Source organism: Bombina bombina, chromosome 5 (assembly GCF_027579735.1).
Source record: "Bombina bombina isolate aBomBom1 chromosome 5, aBomBom1.pri, whole genome shotgun sequence".
NCBI classification, from domain to species: Eukaryota; Metazoa; Chordata; class Amphibia; order Anura; family Bombinatoridae; genus Bombina; species Bombina bombina.
In genome coordinates, this window is record NC_069503.1 from 33,626,273 (window position 1) to 33,650,296 (window position 24,024).

Here is a 24,024-nt window from a genome sequence, read left to right on the forward strand (position 1 = left end):
TTTTATGTAACATTATGTTAATTTCGAATTTCAAACTATTGCAAAGTTGTAAAATTCGAATTTTAATTCGAAATTAGCACATCTTATCTATTATATTTACAAGTACTGTTAATATTCGAATTTTAATTTGAAATCAACCCTTCCTTTACTTTCTATAACTATTAAATGATAGAAGTGTTGATTTCGAATTAAAATTCGAATTTTAACAGCACTATTAACTATAATAGATATGTTCATTTCGAATTCGAATTTTACCTGTTTATTATACTTATTGTTTTATTTTCGAATTGTATGTAACATTATGTTAATTTCGAATTTCAAACTATTGCAAAGTTGTAAAATTCGAATTCGAATTTTAATTCGAAATTAGCACATCTTATCTATTATAGTTACAAGTACTGTTAATATTCGAATTTTAATTCGAAATCAACACTTCCTTTACTTTCTATAGCTATTAAATGATAGAAGTGTTGATTTCGAATTAAAATTCGAATTTTAACAGCATTATTAACTATAATACATATATTCATTTCGAATTCGAATTTTATATATTTATTATACTTATTGTTTTATTTTCGAATTGTATGCAACATTATTTTAATTTCGAATTTAAAACTATCGCAAAGATGTAAAATTCGAATTTTAATTCTAAATTAGCATAACTTATCTATTATAGTTACAAGTAGTGTTAATATTCGAATTTTAATTCGAAACCAACACCTCCATCACATAGTATAACTATTAAATGATAGAGGTGTTGATTTCGAATTAAAATTCGAATTTTAACAACACTATTAACTATAATACATATGTTCATTTCGAATTCGAATTTTACATCTTTATTATAGTTATTGTTTTATTTTCGAATTGTATGTATCATTATGTTAATTGCGAATTTAAAACAATAGCAAAGATGTAAAATTCGAATTCGAATTTTAATTCTAAATTAGCACATCTTATCTATAATGGTTACTAGTGGTGTTAAAATTCGAATTTTAATTCGAAATTAACACATCTTAGCTATTATAGTTAATACTAGAAGTGTTAAAATTCGAATTTTAACACCATTCCATTACTAACTATAATAGATAAGATGGTTTTATTTCTAATTAAAATTAGAATTCAAATTTTTTATCTTAGTTATCAAAGTCTAAGACAGTTCGTCTCCCATTTGGCTAAATGTTTGAAATGAGACCCCTCCACGCTTGTAATGTATTTATTAAAATTGCATAAGTACACGTACACACGCACACACAGTCATACACACACATTCTCATACACACACACAATCTCATACACACACTCTCATACACACACACTTTCAGACACACTCATACATACATACTCTCATACACACACACTCTTACACACACACACACTCTAATACACAAACACTGATACAACACACACACAGAATCTCATGCACACACATACTCTCGCACACACGCACTCATACACACACAATCCCATACACACACAATCCCATACACACATACTCTCATACACACACTCTCTCATACACACACAATCTCATACACAGACTCATACAACCACACACACACACTCATACACACACACACTCACTCACATACATACACACACACTCACGTATACTACACTACAAGTTTTACCAACTATATAGTTCTACTCTGCTTTGTCAATCAAGAACATTCAAAATCACATAGTCAGTAGACTATACAAAAATCTAATACATTTCTATTAACTTTGGTTTGCATACTAGACATATATGTAATGTTATATGTATTATATATATATGTATTATTTGGGTGTATATGTATGTTTTATCCTAAGTTAAATCATTGTTAATTATAGAGTGAGAAGATTTATACAGCAGCAGCAGTAGCAGCAAGAAATAACGACACAGACGTGCAATAGCATTTTGTTACTCATCAAATTTTATTATTCAATAAAATTAAAGCAGTGTCTTCTTTAATTGGAATCTACCAAGATGCCAAAAAAAGTTGCAAGAAGAATGATTTCAGCTTCCAGCAGCAGCAGTCAACAGCAGCAAAAGCAAATGGAGACCAATAATGATGCAGTTGAAGTAGTTAAAGAAAACAAAGTGTCCGGAACCACACGCAGTGGTCGTCAAAGAATGGCAATTCATGCATTTTTGAAGAAAAAAAATCCCCCAATTGGATCTGAACATGCAGAGCAGCAGTGCTTGCAGGAAGCAGCATTAGAAAAATCCACTTCTATTAATGAATTACCCAAAGAACCAGCAGGTGATAATGGAGTTGATCTTGAAATAACTATGGAAACTTCCGGAAGGAATAGCAGCAGCAGTAGCAGCATCTCTGTAGAAAATGAAAATAATTCTGAATTTGAATTTGAAGATTGTATATCTGAAGGATCTGTGTATACTCCAAATCTCGATTGTGATTCTGATGATTCAGATTGTAGTATCATTGAGGAACCAAATCCACCTTGCACCATCACTTCTACGTATCCACTGTTCCAAAAGCATCTCAAACGTGCTATTCCATCCAAAGAGTCACCAATGTTGCAGTCACAGTCAGATAGAATTCATTCTAATGCTGCCAACGGTGGGCCAAACAAAGAAAAATTCCCACAATTGAACCACTAGATGCTACACCACCACAAGTTGCAACTTGTGAAATAAGAGCAGCTGGCGCTGCTGTAATGGAAATTCCATCATCATCATCCATTATGACTCCCAGGTCATGTAGTAGTGCAGTAGGTGGTAGTGTAGTTTGGAATTTTTATTCTGTCGATAAACTAGATCAAAGTAAAGCAACATGTAAAATATGTAATAAAAAAATAAGTCGAGGAAAAGCAGGAAGTAATTTGGGAACCACTTCCTTGCGGTCTCATATGAATAGTAGACATAAAGTGATATGGGACAGATATTTAAATAAAAATCTTGCTTTATCCACAGAAAGAAATACTAATGTTATGCTACCACCTACTGCCAATGATGATGGCTTTAATAACACCAGTAGAAGTTCATGCAGCAGCAGCAATCAACTTTTATCAAATTTAGTGCCAAGTTCTGGGAGTACAGCAGTGTCTAAGCGACAGAGTACTTTACAAGTTGCTTTTGAGAGTGGTCAAAAATATCCCCCAAACCATGAACGCGTTCGCCAAATTAATTTTAAAGTTGCAAAAATGCTTGCAATCGATATGCTTCCTTTTAAATTTGTTGAAGGTCAAGGCTTTCGGGAATTAATGCAATCAGTGGTTCCCCGTTGGCAAATCCCGAGTCGTCATTATTTTTCACGAAAAGGTGTTCCAGAAATTCATAAAATTGTTTTACAAAATGTTGGCAAACAATTAGAAATGTCAGAGTGTAACAAAGTTCATATTACAACTGACATGTGGACAAGTCCACAGGGTGCAGACTATATGACTGTGACTGCACATTGGGTATCATTTGCCGTAAGTAATGACTCTAATGAGTATGTTTCCTCAAGGCCAATGCGACGCATATCTTATCGTAAGCATGCAACACTGTGCATGAATAGTTTTGAACGAAAGAATCACAATGCAGCTAATATTCTTGATAAGCTGAATGAAGTAATAAATGATTGGTTTTTGCCACGCAGCCTCACGGTTGGTTTTGTGTCTTCAGACAATGGCTCTAACATTGTTTGTGCACTCAAGAATGGACAAATGATACATGTGCCTTGTTTTGCACATATATTAAATTTGGTTGTTAACAAATTTCTTTCAGATTCAACACATATTCATGACATGTTGAATGCTTCACAAAAGATATGCTCGCATTTCCACCGTTCCTACCATGCCCAAAATTCGTTACTAACATTACAAGAAAATAATAATTTGCCACGACATCAACTCATAATTGATGTTTCTACGCGATGGAATAGCACGTTTGACATGCTTCAACGCCTTTATGAACAACGAAAGGCAATAATTGAATACCTTATGACTTTAAGAAAAACATTAGATGGAGTCCATTTGACTTCGGCACAGTGGCATCTTATTAGTGATGTGTGCAAGGTTCTTCAGCCGTTTAAAGAGGCAACATTAATGGTAAGTGAACAAGATGCAAGCCTTAGTCAGGTCCCTTCCATTAATTTCGCTTCTTGAAACTAGACTGAGTTCCTTGCATCAAGTGCAAGATAACTGTTTATCTGATTCTGCTGAAGATGAGAATGATATAGAGTTGTTTGATCTTGCTCAGCTTGGAAGAAAATTAATTTTGTGTTTGTTGAAAGATCCAAGGATCATCTCCATCAAAAAAAGAGATGAGTACCTTCTTGCTACTCTGTTGGACCCACGTTTTAAAGGTCAGATGTATAATTTTGTTGATGGAAAAGAACATACGGTTGAGAGATGCAAGGGAGTACTCATCTACAAAGTAAAGCAAGAAATTGAAATTAATCGGCGAGCAAACTCAAACAACTCTACAAATCAGTCTAGCAGCAGTTGCACTGGTAGTGGTCGGACTTCTTTCCCAGATTGTAACAGTTCTGAGTCTGACTCAATATCTGACAATTCAGTGTGCGGCGGTAATTCCACTAACTCATTGTGGGGTCTTTTTGGCAAATATGGCATTATGGCTACAGGTCAAGATGCAAGATTACATGAAGACAATCAGTGTTCTGCAGTGCAAATGGTAACTGCATATATGTTGGATAACACTTTTATCGAGCCTCGTTCTGACCCATTGAGTTACTGGAAATCCAAAAAAATATTATGGCCTGAATTGTCACATATTGCCTTTCAATATTTAAGTTGTCCCCCAACGAGTGTTCAGTCAGAGCGTGTGTTTAGTGCTGCTGGTAGTGTTGTGACTGATCATCGAAATAGACTATCTAGTGTAAATGTTGACCGTTTAACATTTCTCAAAATGAATCAACACTGGATACCAGAACAACATCAGTTGGAGGCTATCAGACAAAACACTACCGGCAGCAGTGATACAGACGACGATGATCCCTCAGAACAAAGACCAATTGTGTTTGCGGTGGATACAAATATGTAAACCTCACCAAAATTTTTTTTTTAAAAGGATATAAAATATAAAAATAATTTTTTAAAAATCAAAGTATAAAAGATCATTTTTATTTTTTATGTCCTTTTACTGCTTCCTCGGCTGTCCTACCGCTACCTACTGCTACTGCTACTGGATTTCGAATCAGATAAACAGTGTCTTGTACTACTAGAATTTAATGTTATATGATATTTAGCATTCATAATCTACAGTTGATGTTGCTAGTGCTGCTGCTATTTCTGTAAATTATAGTATTTCTTTTGTAAAAAAAAGAACATGAAAAATCTACCATCATCACCTTGCGAATATTTTAAAAAAATGGCGCAAAACAAAGGGTTTCTTTAAAGAAGAGGACTTCTCCTGCTGAATGCTCCACAAGCTCTCTAAGGTAGGAATGTGGTTATAAATCTAATTTAACTTTTAAATTTTTTTTTGTCTACTGTTTTATTTACTTAAATAACCTGTTTTATTTTTTGATATTATACAGGATCCTTTCAGAATTCTAATGCCGGGCCTGGCCCTTATTTGACTGTGTATTTAATAACTGCTGTTGCTGTTGAGAGTTGGTACAATTTTCTCAAAGGAATTTTCCATCTCTGAAAGGTATATAGTTATTAGTATTGCATACCCCTTTAATTCATTGACTTTCTTTTACTAAGTTTTTTATGTTATTTTTGTGTATTGTTAACTTAATTATTCTGTTTTTCTTTTTTATACAGGATCCATTCAGAATTCTAAAGCCGTCTCTTATTTGACTGTGTATTTAATAACTGCAGTTGCTGCTGTTGCGAGTTGGTACAATTTTCTAAAAGGCATTCTCCATCTCTGAAAGGTATATAGTTATTATTATTGCATACCCCTTTAATACATTGGCTTTCTTTTACATAGGTTTGCATGTGTTATTTTTGTGTACTATTTACTTAATGAATCTGTGTTTTTCTTTATTATACAGGATCCTTTCAGAATACTAAAGCTGGCCCTTATTTGACTGTGTATTTAATAATTGCTGCTTTTGCTGCTGCTGAGAGTTGTTTCATTTTACTAAAAGGCATTTTCCATCTCTGAAAGGTAATAATATAGTTATTACTATTGCATACCCCTTTAATGCATTGGCTTTCTTTTACCTAGGTTTGCATGTTATTTTTGTTTACTCTTTAATTAATGAATTTCTTTAATTTTTGATTTTTTTATACAGGATCCTTTCAGAATTCTAAAGCCGACCCTTATTTGACTGTGTATTTAATAATTGCTGCTTTTGCTGCTGCTGAGAGTTTGTACAATTTTATAAAAGGCATTTTCCATCTCTGAAAGGTAATAATTTAGTTATTAGTATTGCACACCCCTTTAATGAATTGTCTTTCTTTTACCTAGGTTTGCATGTGTTATTTTTGTCTACTGTTTACTTAATGAAACTCTGTGTTTTTCTTTATTATACAGGATCCTTTCGGAATACTAAAGCCGGCCCACATTTGACTTTTTTTTTTAATAATAACTGCTGCTGCTGCTGCTGAGTGTTGGTACAATTTTCTCAAAGACATTTTCCATCTCTGAAAGGTAATAATATAGTTATTAGTATTGCACACCCTTTTAATGCATTGGCTTTCTTTTACCTAGGTTTGCATGTGTTTTTTTTTGTGTACTGTTTACTTAATGACACTCTGTGTTTTTCTTTATTATACAGGATCCTTTCAGAATTCTAAAGCCGGCCCTTATTTGACTGTGTATTTAATAATTGCTGCTTTTGCTGCTGCTGATAGTTGGTACAAATTTCTAAAAGGCATTTTCCATCTCTGAAAGGTAATAATATAGTTATTAGTATTGCACACCCCTTTAATGAATTGTCTTTCTTATACCTAGGTTTGCATGTGTTATTTTTGTGTACTGTTTACTTAATGAAACTCTGTGTTTTTCTTTATTATACAGGATCCTTTCAGAATTCTAAAGCCGACCCTTATTTGACTGTGTATTTAATAATTGCTGCTTTTCCTGCTGCTGAGAGTTGGTACAATTTTATAAAAGGCATTTTCCATCTCTGAAAGGTAATAATATAGTTATTAGTATTGCACACCCCTTTAATGAATTGTCTTTCTTATACCTAGGTTTGCATGTGTTATTTTTGTCTACTGTTTACTTAATGAAACTCTGTGTTTTTCTTTATTATACAGGATCCTTTCGGAATACTAAAGCCGGCCCACATTTGACTTTTTTTTTTAATAATAACTGCTGCTGCTGCTGAGTGTTGGTACAATTTTATAAAAGGCATTTTCCATCTCTGAAAGGTAATAATTTAGTTATTAGTATTGCACACCCCTTTAATGAATTGTCTTTCTTATACCTAGGTTTGCATGTGTTATTTTTGTCTACTGTTTACTTAATGAAACTCTGTGTTTTTCTTTATTATACAGGATCCTTTCAGAATTCTAAAGCCGACCCTTATTTGACTGTGTATTTAATAATTGCTGCTTTTCCTGCTGCTGAGAGTTGGTACAATTTTATAAAAGGCATTTTCCATCTCTGAAAGGTAATAATATTTTTATTAGTATTGGACACCACCTTTAATGAATTGTCTTTCTTTTACCTAGGTTTGCATGTGTTATTTTTGTGTACTGTTTACTTAATGAAACTCTGTGTTTTTCTTTATTATACAGGATCCTTTCGGAATACTAAAGCCGGCCCACATTTGACTGTTTTTTTTAATAATAACTGCTGCTGCTGCTGAGTGTTGGTACAATTTTCTCAAAGACATTTTCCATCTCTGAAAGGTAATAATATAGTTATTAGTATTGCACACCCTTTTAATGCATTGGCTTTCTTTTACCTAGGTTTGCATGTGTTTTTTTGTGTGTACTGTTTACTTAATGACACTCTGTGTTTTTCTTTATTATACAGGATCCTTTCAGAATTCTAAATCCGGCCCTTATTTGACTGTGTATTTAATAATTGCTGCTTTTGCTGCTGCTGAGAGTTGGTACAATTTTATAAAAGGCATTTTCCATCACTGAAAGGTAATAATATAGTTATTAGTATTGTACACCCCTTAAATGCAGTTGCTTTGTTTTAGATAGGTTTGCATGTGTTATTTGTACTGTTTACTTAATGAATCTCTGTTTTTCTTTATTATACAGGTTCCTTTCTGATTTATAAGTCTGTGCTTTGTTTGTCTGTGTATTTAAAAAATTGAGGAGCACTGACTACAAGTGCTTCGTTTCTGTACTGCTGGAGTTTTCGTTTCTGTACTGCTGGAGTTGTGCTGAGAACAGGATCCTTTCTGATTTCTAAGTCTGGCCTTTGTTTGTCTGTGTATTTACAAAATTAAGGAGCACCAACTAGTCTACAAATGCTTCATTTCTGTACTGCTGGAGTTGTGCTAGAAACGGGAAGATACTTTCAGATTTGCTAAATCTGGCCTTTGTTTGACTGTTTATTTACAAATTTAAGAGCAACAATTACAAATGCTTTGTTTATGGACTACAAATTAATCTACAGACTGCTGATGGAACTGAGCTGAAAACAAATCAGTTTCTGTATTTTTCGAAAAATGCTGCTTACTGCTGCTGCTGACAATATTCTTCCATCTCTATATAAAAATAATTATTCATGCCAATTATTGGTGTTGTGGGGAGGATTGTGGAGAATTTTTTCAAGTGTTTATTGATTATTAAAAATAAAATAATATATAAATACTAAGACCAGTTGTATATCTTTATTTTCTCTATTATTTCAGTTATGATAACTATGAGGGTCATATAAATAAATCAAATAGCTAACACAAATAAAAACACTTATTTTATTCGAAAAAATAAGACAATAAAGAATAAACTTTTTTGATGAAACAACTTTATTGTTGAAAAAAAAATTAAGATGTATATTATTATTGCTATTAAAGTATTGTTCAAAATTTATAATTCACAACTCGAAATTTGATAGTGTTAAAGGGACACTGAACACAAATTTTTTCTTTCGTGATTCAATTGCTGATTTGTCTTTGTTCTCTTGCTATCTTTTTTTGGAAAATAAAGTATCTAAACTTTTTTTTTGGTTCATACCTGTGGACAGCACTTTTCAATTGTTGGATGAATTTATCCACCAATCGGCAAGAACAACCCAGGTTGTTAACCAAAAATTAGCCGGCATCTAAACTTACATTGTTGTAATTTAAAATAAACATACCAAGAAAATGAAGAACATTTGATAATAGAAGTAAATTAGAAAGTAGCTTAAAATTGTATGCTCTATCTGAATCACAAAAGAAAAAAAATTGGTTCAGTGTCCCTTTAAGGTAATTGTATTTATTCATGGGCAACAGTGTTCTTCTAACACCAACATGCAATGTGCATTGGCGTATTTAGATTTTGTGCAGCCCTAGGCACTCAAAATTCTGCTGAGCCCCCCCCCCCCCCCCCAGGTCTTAGGCATTTTTTGGAATTTTTTTTTTTATTTGGAATAGTATTTCCAAAGTAAACGTCCACCAGAGCTTGCAAAACACTTGCACAGAGAGTGACCTACATAATCACAGACACATACAAAGTTATGCACATAGACACTGTCACACATGCGCACGTGCACACACACACACACATATATATAAATATATACACTCACACATACAAATACACAACTATTACTACAATATATGTAGAAAAACTCAGATTCAATACTTTGCAAGCACAATGCTGAGTGTTGGAAATGCAAGAAAACTAAATGTAATAGCTATTGGAATAAAAGAAAGGTTCAGAGTTACCTCTCTTATTATACTCCCTTGATTTTAAGTTTCGTAAACTAAGTCTCTCATTAGATACCTGTATAATACTTCTAAAATAACTCTATGAAATATAGCCACAACAAATCTACTGCACCGCTCACATATATGCTGCCCTAGGCAAGGGCCTTGTTTGCCAAGGCCAAAATATACACCCCTGCCTCCATAGTAACCTACCTAATCAACTACAGTAATTTAATAGAGGGGGGTTATGAATGAAATAAGACTGTTTCGCCCTATCTTGGGGCTCGTCAGTATGGCGTAGGTTAATTATTTCACTCAATGTGTAATTTGAGTGATTAACATCACCAGCCATAGACAGCCTGTTTGGCCCATATGAGCCTCCTCCAATTAAATATTACTAAGTATCAATGTTTAAAATGTAAAAAAAAAATATTTATGATAAATACATGTGAAATATAAAAAGGACATTACAAAAGAAAGGTTTCATGTCCCTTTAAATGGTTGGTTATAGAGGAAGGTTAGTATAGTAACCGATTAAAAAATACCACCTATGGTAGATTATTTCACATGTGATCCTCTATCAATGATCATCATATCATAAGATTCTGAAGTTTTAAGGAATAAATGAGGAATTGAGTATTTTAATTTTAAATATAGATATAAAATCTCAAAAAGATGAAATGCTTGAGTTGAGTTGAACATCAACCATACAAAAAATAAAATTTTGGAAAATGAATGAGGCACAAAGATGGCGAAACGGGCTGCCTATGGTTGATGTATTTTTATATCTCAACACATTTCACCTTTTTGAATATTATAATAGACTAAAAAACATTACTTTCGGATCTTTTTTTTTTTTTCTTTTTCAAAGTTAGAAAATGTATTTTTTTTGTGGTCACTAATTTCTATACAAGGTATAGATTTTCTTAATCTTACAATAAAATTTAGTTTGACACAAGAGCTGTGGGTGAGACAGAGACTAAAGTCAAGCGTGACTGATTTGATTATCTTCAATGAACAAAAAATTGTCAATAAAATTATCAATAGTTGTTTTGTTTTACTTTAGAGATAATATGTCTAAATATTTCTTGTCTACAAGAAAAAAAAGGAACCAACTTGTAACTGCTTCATCTCTGTGCTGTGTGACTGTCTGAGAATGAACAATTTTGAACATTTATTAAATAATTCACTCAGTAAATGTGCATTTGTGCACTGCAGTGTTTATCCACTGGTTTTGTGTAATATTTCTTTTTTTGATTAGCTCATCTTTTTATATATTCTGTTAATCTTAAAGATGATCAATAACTAAGTCAATTAGCAAGACTCAGGCTGAGTATTTGTGATGTGCACTGCACATTTAGATATAAATACTTTTACTTTTAAAATTTTATTAAAATACTGTATTATATCGCAATCTTCAATGTTAAAATTGAACTTGCACAATCCTTAAAACAATTAATTAATTTATTATTAGCTGTTTTTAAATAGCATGTGATGTCCCTTTAAGAGGTCCGCTATTACAGACCATAATCAATTGCAAAGTATTCTTCTCAGATTCCTAAAAAGGATAACTGGAAGGAAGCAAATTTACAGGGGAATTAAAAATCCATTCCATTCTCGGCATGTTTCAAAAGTAAACTACCATGGTGGCATGGATGGCACAATACCATGTGCCTTTTAAGAGAGAGGCTTTTAAAAAGGTGTGTCAAGCATTAAAAAGATAATGTCAAAATTAAACTTCAAATTGTTGATTAGATAAAGATTTGAAAATTTTTCAACATTAATTTCTTTTTAAATATACAATTGTACACCTTTTGTTTTAAATTATTGGGGGTGAAATGTTTGGCCTAAATCATGCCATCCTTGGTGTTAGAAAAACTTCCAAGTTAGCAAGGTGATCATGTGATTCATTTTAAATTAATAATGTACCTAGTACTTACCGTACCAAACCACAAAAAAAAGATATAAAAGCCTTCAATTTCATATGCATAATGAGTGACGCCCAACTACAGAGCGCAGCAATTTTCAATAAGTTTCCGATTAAATTCTATTTAGGAAATGTACAACAAATATCGCTTGATAATCTATGTTGAAAACAAGATACCTAGGTAGAAGCAAGGCATTCTGGGCCCCTAAATGGCAGGAAATAGTGCAGACTGCAGACATCCAGTGCTGTTTCAATTCATTCTTGCAAGACTGCTGCCATTTAGTTATCAAGAGACGTGCACACTCCTGAGCTTTTATTCATACTTAATTTCAACAAAGATACCCAGAGAAAACAATGTCAGTACAGTAGAAGTAACTAGAGAACTTAAAACTTTTGCTCTGTCTGAACAGTGACAAATTTAGGGTTAAATAATAAATATACCATTCCCTGCAAAGAAATTGTCAAGGCAAACTGCTTTAACTAACACATAAAAGGGATTGGTTTTGATTTATTTGTTTTTGTTTAGTTTTTTTGTGTATGTGTGTGTATGAGACAGAGTGTGTGCGTGTAAAGTAGAGAAAAGACAACAGAGTTTAGAATAAGAGATATAATTAAACACATAAATTCATGAGGACAATGTGAGACGCCCTTTAATGAGTGCAGCAATTTAAAATAGGTTTCCCATTTAATGTACTTTTATTTAGGAAATGTACATAAAATATCGCTTGATAATCTTTTTCTGAAAAGTAAAACTAGATACCTAGGTAGCAGGGACGTGCAGTCAGGGGCACTGGCCATATGCGGTCAAAACTGAATGAATACAAACAATTAATATTTCTAAATAACAAATACATATATTTTATTCACTTGTTAAGTTATGGAGAGAGGCAGTGAGTGAGCACTACAGGTCTGCTTAGATCCATTGCTCACCATGACTAGTATTTCCTATGAGCCGCGAGCACCAGCGTCCAGCACCACCCACAGAGTTGTTGCAGCTCAGAGCAGACAAGAATAAACCCAATCTGAGGCAGCTCCCATAGTGTGTGTATAAAATATGTGTCAGAGTGTGTTGGTAGTGTACGTGTGTGTGTATATATATATTGAAAGTAATGCATTCATTTTGCAAAATGCAAGTCACATAAAATTAATATGATAAGTGATAGAATAAATTAAAAGTAGCGCTACAATAGCTTTAAGTATTAAAAACTATGGGTAAAAGTAATAACAAAATTTGATGATAATAAGTAATAATTATAAAATTCTTACACAATCAATATAAAGTAATGTGTGATGATAATATACAAATAAACCACAATAGGAGAATTAGCTAGAAAAACATAGATTGATTTAATATAAAAAGATGATAAACGAATAACACTTGATAAAAGGAAGCAGAAAAAAAATTAAGCATATAAAAAATATTTTTGGTAGATTTAGCTTTTTTAATAATGCATGGACAAACAAAATAAAATAAGACAATCAAATGAAAGAATGTCTACATCAAACCAACTTAATGAATTTGGTTGCAAAATTCATATATAAAAGAGAGAGAGCCCAGAATTTAAAAAGTCTTGATCGACATAAAATGATTCCTTTCTTAAAATAATTAATCCAATGGATCATTATAGAGAATTACCTTTTTTTTTTTAAAAAAAAAAAGCATGTCAAATAGGTAGGCGTTTTGGTATCTTTAGCTGTACCTATAGTTAAAGCTAATAGTCTTTTAGCGTCCCAAAAATGTAGTTTCAATTTATCACTTAAAAGTTGTTTTGTATCTTAGCTGTACCTATAGTTAAAGGTAATAGTCTTTTTGCGGTCACAATTTGTAGTTTCAATTTATTTCTTAAAAGTTATGATTAGTAGTTCAGTAAAAATAGTAGTGGACAGCCACTATTAAAACTTTCAGAGTCCCGCTGTGAAATGTTAGGAGCACAGTTTAGTACACACAGATCTTACTTGTCAGATTCATACATTAGGTGGATATATACCAGGCCTGCTGTGCAGGTAATCTCACCCTTCAGCGTCCACAATCTGAGATCTGGCAGGCTTCTGATGTCGGTGCTCGGTAATGATTGTAGATGATTGTTGGACCCAGTTTTTTTCAGACTTGCGCAAGTCACCGTGGTAAACCGGTGTTTCTTTATACCATAGGTGGATATATACGTGGCCTGCTGTGCAGGTAATCTCACCCTTTAGAGTCCACAATATGATATCTTGCAGGCTTATGATGTCGGTGCTCGGTAATGATTGTAGATGATTGTTTGTCCCAGTTCTTTTCAGACTTGCGCAAGTCACCGTGGTAAACCGGTGTTTCTTTTCTCAGTGATTTTCCTGCTCTTATTACTTAAATGTACGCAGGAAGCAGTAGACAGCTTGCAAACCTCCCGGTTTGGTTCGGGATCTTTATTTGATATAAGGAAACAAATCCTGGGTACAGCTTTTCAAAATACACAGCTTTCTAAGCGTTTCACCCGATTTCAGGTCTTTTAAAAAAAAAAAATGTTATAAGTAAATTTTCTATACTGATCCATTGGATTATTTTTTTTCAGAAAGGATTCATTTTATGTCAATTAAGAATATTTATATTATGTGCTCTCTCTCTTTTATATATGAATTGTTCAGTTCAACCAAATTCATTAAGATGGTTTGATGTATTGTATACATTGTTTATTTTCATTGTCCATGCATTATTGAAAAAGCAAAATCTACAGAAAATGTTTTCTATATGCTTAAATTTCTTGCTGCTTCCTGTTATCAAGTGTTATTCGTTTATCATCTTATTATATTAAATCAATCTATGTTTTTGTTGCTATTTCTCCTATTGTGGTTTATTTGTATATTATCATCACACATTACTTTATATTGAGTGTGTAAGAATTTTATACTTATCACTTCTTATCATCAAATCTTGTAATTACTTTTAACCATAGTTTTTAATACTTAAAGGGCCACTAAACCCAAAATCTTTCTTTCATGATTCAGATAGAGAATATAAATTTAAACAACATTACAATTTACTGCTATTATTTATTTTGCTTCATTTTTTAGATATCCTTATTTGAAGAAAAAGCAATGCACATGGTGAGCCAATCACACGAGGCTTCTATGTGCAGCAACCAATCAGCAGCTGCTGAGCATATCTAGATATGCTTTTCAGCAAAGAATATCAAGAGAATAAAACAAATTAGATAATATAAGCAAATTAGAAAGATGTTTAAAATTGCATTCTCTTTCTAAATCATGAAAGAAAAAATGTGGGTGTCATGTCCCTTTAAAGCTATTGTAGTGCCACTTTTAATTTATTCTATCACTTATCACATTTTTTATAAGCAGGAGGAGGTTATCATAAAAGAGGCCTAAGTATTTGGGGGTCGATCCGATATAAATCGTCGCCCGCAAAAGCCGGCGACGCCAATATTTGCGCGGGTTTGGTATCACATATACGGCGTAACCTAGAAGTTACGCCCGTATATTTCTGCCGTCGCCCGCAGTTTTTTGGGCCATAGGCAGGTATACCAAACCCGCGCAGTTTGGTATCCAATATGCAGCGTAAGGACTTACGTGGCGAAAATGGAGAAAACTTACTCCATTTTCACCTCGCCACAAAAAGCAGCCGTAAGAAGCCTTACGCTGACTATTGGAGCCCCGTAACTCCCTAAACTAACTAGAAAATAAACCTAACACCTAACGCATGCGCAATGTCTATCTCCCTGTCAACCGCGATCTGCTAAAATAAACCTAACACCTAACGCATGCGCAATGTCTATCTCCCTGTCAACCGCGATCCCCCCCCCCCGAAATCCCTAATAAAGTTATTACCCCCTAAACCGCCGCTCCCGGACCCCGCCGCCATCTACATAAACTAACCCCCTACTGTGAGCCTCTAAAACCGCCGCCATCTACCTTATCTATCCCCTAATCTGACCCCTTACACTGCCGCCACCTATATAAAATTTTTTAACCCCTAATCTAATCCCCCTATACCGCCGCCAGCTATATTAATATTATTAACCCCTAATGTAAGCCCCTTACACCGCCGCCATCTCTATTAAAATGATTAACCCCTAATTTAATCTACCTACCCCGCCGCCAGCTATATTATCTATATTAACCCTAAGTATATTATAGTTAATATAGGTATTACATTATATATATTAACTATATTAACCCTAATTATATTAGGGTTAATATAGTTAATATAGTTACTATAGTATTTATATTAACTATATTAACTCTATCTAACCCTAACTAAATTTATATTAAATTAATCTAATTCATTTATAAACTAAAATATTCCTATTTAAATCTAAATACTTACCTATAAAATAAACCCTAAGATAGCTACAATATAATTAATAATTACATTGTAGCTATGTTAGGGTTAATATTTATTTTACAGGTAAATTGTTAATTATTTTAACTAGGTATAATAGATATTAAATAGTTATTAACTATTTAATATCTACCTAGTTAAAATAATTACCCAATTACCTGTAAAATAAATCCTAACCTAAGTTACAAATACACCTACACTATCAATAAATTTAATAAACTACAAACATCTATCTAAAAATACAATTAAATTAACTAAACTAAATTACAAAAAAAAGCAAACACTAAATTACAAAAAATAAAAAAAACATTACAAGATTTTTAAGCTAATTACACCTATTCTAAGCCCCCTAATAAAATAATAAACCCCCAAAATAAAAAATATTCCCTGCCCTATTCTAAATTAAACAAATTTCAAAGCTCTTTACCTTACCAGCCCTTAAAAGGGCCTTTTGTGGGGCATGCCCCAAAGAATTCAGCTCTTTTGCATACAACAAATACAATACCCCCCCCCCATTACAACCCACCACCCACATACCCCTATTCTAAACCCACCCAAACCCCCCTTAAAAAAGCCTAACACAACCCCCCTGAAGATCTCCCTACCTTGTCTTCACCACACCGGGCCGAACTCCTGATCCGATCCGGGCGATGTCTTCCTCCAAGCGGCAAAGAAGAATTCTTCCTCCGGCGATGTCATCCTCCAAGCGGCAAAGAAGAATTCTTCCTCCGGCGACGTCTTCCTCCAAGCGGCAGCAAAGTCTTCATTCTTCCGGCGGCATCTTCAATCTTCTTTCTTCGCAAGAGCTTTGAAATTTGTTTAATTTAGAATAGGGCAGGGAATATTTTTTATTTTGGGGGTTTATTATTTTATTAGGGGGCTTAGAATAGGTGTAATTAGCTTAAAAATCTTGTAATGTTTTTTTTATTTTTTGTAATTTAGTGTTTGTTTTTTTTTGTAATTTAGTTTAGTTAATTTAATTGTATTTTTAGATAGATGTTTGTAGTTTATTAAATTTATTGATAGTGTAGGTGTATTTGTAACTTAGGTTAGGATTTATTTTACAGGTAATTGGGTAATTATTTTAACTAGGTAGATATTAAATAGTTAATAACTATTTAATATCTATTATACCTAGTTAAAATAATTAACAATTTACCTGTAAAATAAATATTAACCCTAACATAGCTACAATGTAATTATTAATTATATTGTAGCTATCTTAGGGTTTATTTTATAGGTAAGTATTTAGATTTAAATAGGAATATTTTAGTTTATAAATGAATTAGATTAATTTAATATAAATTTAGTTAGGGTTAGATAGAGTTAATATAGTTAATATAAATACTATAGTAACTATATTAACTATATTAACCCTAATATAATTAGGGTTAATATAGTTAATATATATAATGTAATACCTATATTAACTATAATATACTTAGGGTTAATATAGATAATATAGCTGGCGGCGGGGTAGGTAGATTAAATTAGGGGTTAATCATTTTAATAGAGATGGCGGCGGTGTAAGGGGCTTACATTAGGGGTTAATAATTTTAATATAGATGGCGGCGGTGTTAGGGGCTCACTTTAGGGGGTTATAGATATAATATAGCTGGCGGCGGGGTACGGGAGCGGCGGTTTAGGGGTTAATAACTTTATTAGGTTGCGGCGGGGTAAAGGAGCGGCGGTTTAGGGGTTAATAGCTTTTTTATTGTTAGGCTAGTGAGGGGGGATAGCGGATAGAGGGTTAGACAGTGCGGGCTATGTTAGGGAGGCGTGTTAGACAGTGCGGGCTATGTTAGGGAGGCGTGTTAGACAGTGCGGGCTATGTTAGGGAGGCGTGTTAGACAGTGCGGGTGTTTTAAACTTTAGTCAGGTTTTATAGGCGCCGGCAGTTTCTAACGTGGCGCAAGTCACTGGCGACGCCAGAAATTTGTACTTACGCAGATTTCTGGACATCGCTGGTTTGTGAGACTTACGGCACGTTAGCATCTGACGGCGACTTATATGGGATGGCTCGAGTTGCGAGCTGAAACTGCGGGCGACGCCGGTTCCCTCGCTTGCGCCGCAAACTGCGATCTATATCGGATCGCGCCCCCGAAGTCCAGCGCTGAAAACTTAACACACATAGAATTAATATCAAACAGCTGAAGCTGACAACTGACAATTATCCATGTAACAACAACCAGTTTCATCATTGATAACATAACAGTGCAAGGAGTTGTATTGTAACTTTATAACATATCCATGAAAGCAGAAATGTATACACCATTACAAGCACAAAACCATTACTTTAATATTTCATAACAGCTTATTATTTACTGCATGCATAACCATTATTCTTGGTTTTTCAAAAGATACTTCAGAACAACAATATGAAAAGAAAGTTCATATCAATAATTGTGCCTTATACATAACATTTGAAGCCATATTAACCCTTTAAGGACACAGCTTTCAGTTTGCTCAATTGTTTTATGACGGAAAAATTCCGTCATATGTCCTTAAGAGGTTAATGAAGAGTCCATGTCCATATAATGCTAACTGTCTATCACAGCAAATACCCTGGGGGGACCGTTAAGCTCCGACTCCGAGTCCGTCTAGCAAATCGAATCACTTGATTGGTATTGTGAGATAACTATTGGAATTTGTAAATTTCTCCTATATATGTGGTTAAAAAGGAATGAAGGGGCGCCCTAGACGAGAGTCAAACAGCTCACAACAAATACCGAGGGGGACCGGTGAGCTCTGAGTCGCTCCAGTATATCGAATCACACGATTGGTATTGTGACGTGAGATGGAATTTGCAAATTTCTCCTATATCTGTGGTTAAAACAGAATGAAGGGGCGCCCTAGATGAGAGTCAAACAACTCACAGCAAATGCTGAGGTGGACTGGTAAGCTCCGAGTTGCTCCAGCATATCGAATCACGCGATTGGTATTGTGACGTGAGATAACTTATGGAATTTACAAATTACTCCTATATCTGTGGTTTGCTTAGGAGCATAAATTTTTGACAAAGTTATGGCTTTAATGTTATTTATAAGGTATCATTATTGATATGAACTATCTTTCCATATTGTTGTGCTGAAGTATATTTGAAAAAAAACAGAATAATGGTTAATGCATGCAGTAAATAATAAGCTGTTATGAAATATTAAAGTAATGTTTTTTTGCTTGTAATGGTGTTTAAATTTCTGCTTTCAATGATATTTTATAAAAATACAACTCTGTACACCCTTAAGGAATGATGAAACTACTTGTTATATGAATAACATCACTTGTCCACTTAAGCTATTTGCTATTAACTCTATATTACAATTATAGTGTATATTAGTGTATGAGTGAGTGTGTATGTTTGGACATATCATAAATGTTGATGATGAGATAGTTACAAAATAAAAGTTTCATTGTATACAGGCCTGTGAACATAGTTTACTTACAATGCAAACAAAAAATTAAAACAATATCTAGGATAAAAATGAATGTCATCCAGCCTTGTACACATATTAACTGCCAGGCTGTATACCAGCACAGCCCATACTCTAGCTGTAAGTGCTCATACGCCTCAAACCCATATCACTTGCCTCTGTGTACCATTTGTGTTGATAGGTATAAATATTGGAACTACATTTGCATATATTTAACAACTATTTAATTATTTTCTTACCTGTATGCGATTGCGTGTGTTGTAAAGAATGCTAATTGTCATGTAATTTAATCGTAACTTTAAAGGGACAGTAAAATACAAAAGAAAATTTACATGATTGAAATAGGGCATGTAAATTTTAAACAACTTACAAATTTAGTTTTTTTAAAAAATTTGATTTGTTCTCTTGGTATACTTGAAAGCTATACCTAGGAGGTTCATAATCATATACAGCAATTACTAATTTCTTAGACCTTGAAGACAGCCTCGAATCTGAATGCATTTTGACCGTTTTTCAACACTAGAGGGCATTAGTTCATGTATTTCGTAAAGATAACATTGAGCTCACGCATGTGAATTTACCTAGGAGTGAGCACTGAATGGCTAAAATGTTAGTCGATCAAAGTGACTGAAATAACAGGGAAGTTTGCATAGGCTTACATACAAGGTAATTACAGAGCTAATACGTCTATTATTATTATAGCTGTTTTGGTTTATACAAAACTGACGAATGGGTAATAAAGCAAAGGGATTATCTATCTTTTTAAACAACAAAAAATCTGGTGTTGACTGTCCCTTTAAGCTAACTCTATTGGGTTTATATATATGTGTCTTGTGCGTTTTATAGCCGTTGGCAGTGCCCTACAACAACCACCAGGCTCTGACCTCAGTCACCGTCTACTGCACGTCACCGCTAGGTAGAGGCAAGGCATTCTGGAACCCTAAATGGCAGGAGATAATGAAGACATCTAGTGCTCTTTCAAATCATTCATGCAAAACTGCTGGCATTTAGTGTTGATCAAGAGACGTGCACACTCCTGAAATTTGGTACCTGCTTATTTTCTTAAAAAATACCCAGAGAAGACAATACATGTTGTCACTTGTCAGTACAGTAGAAGTGAATTGGGAACTTAACCATATGCTCTTTCACAGGCTAATTTCTTAGACCTTGAGAGCCGCCTCTATTCTGAATGCATTTTTATATTTTTTCACCAATATAGGGTGTTAGTTCATGTGTGTCAAATAGATAACACTGTGCTCAGACACTTTAAGTTAGCTATGAGCCAGCACTGATTGGATGAAATGCAAGTCTATCAAAATAACTGAGATAAGGGGGCAGTCTGCAGAGCCTTAAATTAAAGGAAATCACAGAGGTTAAAAGTGTATTAATATAACCGCAAATTATGGTTATGCAAAACTAGGGAATGTGTAATAATAAAGGGATTATCTATCTTTTTATACAACAAACATTCTGGTTTTGAATGTGCCTTTAACAAAAAAAAAGGATTTGATTTTTTATTATATTTTTGTTGAAGTTTTTTTTTCATTAGAAAGAGTAGAGGAGAATAGAGAGTTTAGAATAAGAAAGAGATACAAACCGAAAATGTAATGTGGACAATGAAAGACGACCCCTACATAGCGCAGCAATTTTAAATTATAGTGTATATTAGTGTATGAGTGAGTGTGTATGTTTGGACATATCATAAATGTTGATGATGAGATAGTTACAAAATAAAAGTTTCATTGTATACAGGCCTGTGAAAATAGTTTACTTACAATGCAAACAAAAAATTAAAACAATATCTAGGATAAAAATGAATGTCATCCAGCCTTGTACACATATTAACTGCCAGGCTGTATACCAGCACAGCCCATACTCTAGCTGTAAGTGCTCATACGCCTCAAACCCATATCACTTGCCTCTGTGTACCATTTGTGTTGATAGGTATAAATATTGGAACTACATTTGCATATATTTAACAACTATTTAATTATTTTCTTACCTGTATGCGATTGCGTGTGTTGTAAAGAATGCTAATTGTCATGTAATTTAATCGTAACTTTAAAGGGACAGTAAAATACAAAAGAAAATTTACATGATTGAAATAGGGCATGTAAATTTTAAACAACTTACAAATTTAGTTTTTTTAAAAAATTTGATTTGTTCTCTTGGTATACTTGAAAGCTATACCTAGGAGGTTCATAATCATATACAGCAATTACTAATTTCTTAGACCTTGAAGACAGCCTCGAATCTGAATGCATTTTGACCGTTTTTCAACACTAGAGGGCATTAGTTCATGTATTTCGTAAAGATAACATTGAGCTCACGCATGTGAATTTACCTAGGAGTGAGCACTGAATGGCTAAAATGTTAGTCGATCAAAGTGACTGAAATAACAGGGAAGTTTGCATAGGCTTACATACAAGGTAATTACAGAGCTAATACGTCTATTATTATTATAGCTGTTTTGGTTTATATGCACACACTGCCGTAAACATGCATGCGCACTAAAGGCCAAATCACCTGTAAAAATTATGGACCATCTGATGCAGTTTATTAAACTGAGCGTGAGGAGTCGGGTTGTGTGTGTCCACATGTGCGGTATTCTGTGTGCCTGTGCAATGAAGTATACTGCCCATATAATTCCTTGACCCGTTGTGTAGGCTTCAACTGCTGATTTTAGGAGGATGGGCTTCTTGCGCATGTGCAGTGAGCACCACACACCTCCAACAGCAGATGTCATGTCACCGGAAGTGACGCGGGTCCTGCATTCTTATAAGTCACAACTAATTTTATAACAGGGGCAATGGACAAAGGGAAATAATACCAATAATGTTGTGAAAGCTAAAAATTGCTTTCAGCAACAAGAAGACCCCTTTAAGTGCTCTCAAAATGAGGCACTGATTTTTTTTTTTTTTTGGGGGGGGAGGTTAACTATAACAAGCCCTCTTCTAATCTCCTGAGCTCCTCAGGGTGCTTCTCAGCCAAATGAGCACGAAAAGCGGCATATCTGCTTGAAGCAACACAGTCTCCATATGACACCACCTTCAAGCACACACCACATACTAAGCCACAAAGGCGAAAAATCCTTTGACAGCCACCTGCAGTAAGGTCAAAAGATGACCCTACCTGCATTGTATGTGTAGGGGACTGGGGGGGGGAAACCGGTGAAAAAGGTGCTGGTGATGTAGCCGACCCGGCTATTACAGCTGAGGCTGGCGTTACAGAGGACTGTAGAGGAGAAGAGGAAGGAAGGGGCACAGCTACACTTGTCGTGGCTGTCATTGAGCTTGTTGACGGCACCACTGGTGCCGCAACACTTCCAGGACGGGGTCTTATCCTGGAAGTACGCAACCCCTTCGACTGTCCAGCAACAGTTTTGGATTTCCGAAACCGAGATTTCTTGGAGATTCCAGAACTAGTTGATGGACTATCCACCACACTCCTGCTGGATGTAGTGCCTGTGGTTTGTGAAACTGGAGGAGGGGGTCCAACCACTGGGGAGCTCGCTCCTTCTCCACTGTCAGCACAAGGAGTTGCAAGTCCTTTTTTAGGACCTGGCCTCTCTATCTCCTTGTGCACAATGGAGAGGTGATGCGTAAGGGCAGTAGTGCCCAATCTCCCTCCTTTCCCCCTCTTGATGCTCTTCCCACAATGAATACACTGCACCTGCAGTGCTTCATTTACACTGGAGCCGTCAGGAATACAAAAATGTTCCCATACCCACGACCTGAGTCTGGATTTAACAACTCCAGCGCTGTGATTCAGCAGGCATGGTGAGAGACACCGGTACATCAGAAGAGGGTAAGGTAGTGGCAGATGTAGAAATAGTGGTGTCGTCAGAAGCAACTATTGTACCTGTAACACCTGGAGTTGCTGGGCGGTGGACCCCGGCCTCCACAGGCGCAGCAACACCAGAGTTCTGGGAATTTACACCACACTCAGGTACAACAACTAATTCTGACCCCATTGCATCTGATGTGTCAGCTGACACATCATGCAAAGAAGCATCAAGTCCCAATTGCACCGAATGGTGGATGACATCCTGTGGTATTCTGAGCTTTGTATTTAAGTAAACAAGTATTTGCACATTGGTTATAAAGGTTAGCTCTAAAATTAGAGCTTGTTGCTCTTTTTTGTAGTAATCAGAAAACAACTTCTATGTAGCCTGATTAAACAATATGAGACATTTAATATATGATGAATTTGTATATTAACTACTGACTTAAGTGTTAATAAATATAAGGAATATTTAATATAATATATATCTTATGTTCAAGATATATATATATAACCGGAGGCCACAGATGAAAAAGAAATACTGACAAGCTCAGAATCTGAAATGGTAGAAACAAATGATCCTTCTTACTTCACGCAATCACACACAGCCTAAAATATTTACAAGTTCAGACATTCCACAGACATACAATGTTTGTTCATATTGGATGTTGCAGGTAATAGGATATGCCCAATAATTCAGTATGGTAACAAAAAACAAGCAGATAAGAAGTTTAAAGGCTTTAGCATTGTTCGTGTACGTTACCACCTTGAGGACCGTGATATTTCTGTTACCGCATTGGAGGATCCGTGTTTGGGAGAGGCAGC

The 24,024-nt window shown here is 34.5% G+C and overlaps 1 protein-coding gene and 2 long non-coding RNA genes across 3 annotated transcripts in view; 2 read left to right on the plus strand and 1 right to left on the minus strand.

Annotated features, from left to right (window-relative positions):
- The window catches only part of LOC128659760 (oocyte zinc finger protein XlCOF6-like), a 308,094-nt gene that overhangs the window by 186,217 nt on the left and 97,853 nt on the right, over positions 1 to 24,024 (minus strand). The window lies entirely within an intron of this gene.
- On the plus strand, positions 5,324 to 5,814 carry LOC128659766 (uncharacterized). Its single transcript, XR_008402474.1, has 3 exons — positions 5,324 to 5,390; positions 5,490 to 5,605; positions 5,722 to 5,814. It is a non-coding gene; the product is annotated as an uncharacterized LOC128659766 (long non-coding RNA).
- On the plus strand, positions 7,649 to 8,683 carry LOC128659764 (uncharacterized). The gene is made up of 3 exons (XR_008402472.1): positions 7,649 to 7,764; positions 7,892 to 8,007; positions 8,128 to 8,683. It is a non-coding gene; the product is annotated as an uncharacterized LOC128659764 (long non-coding RNA).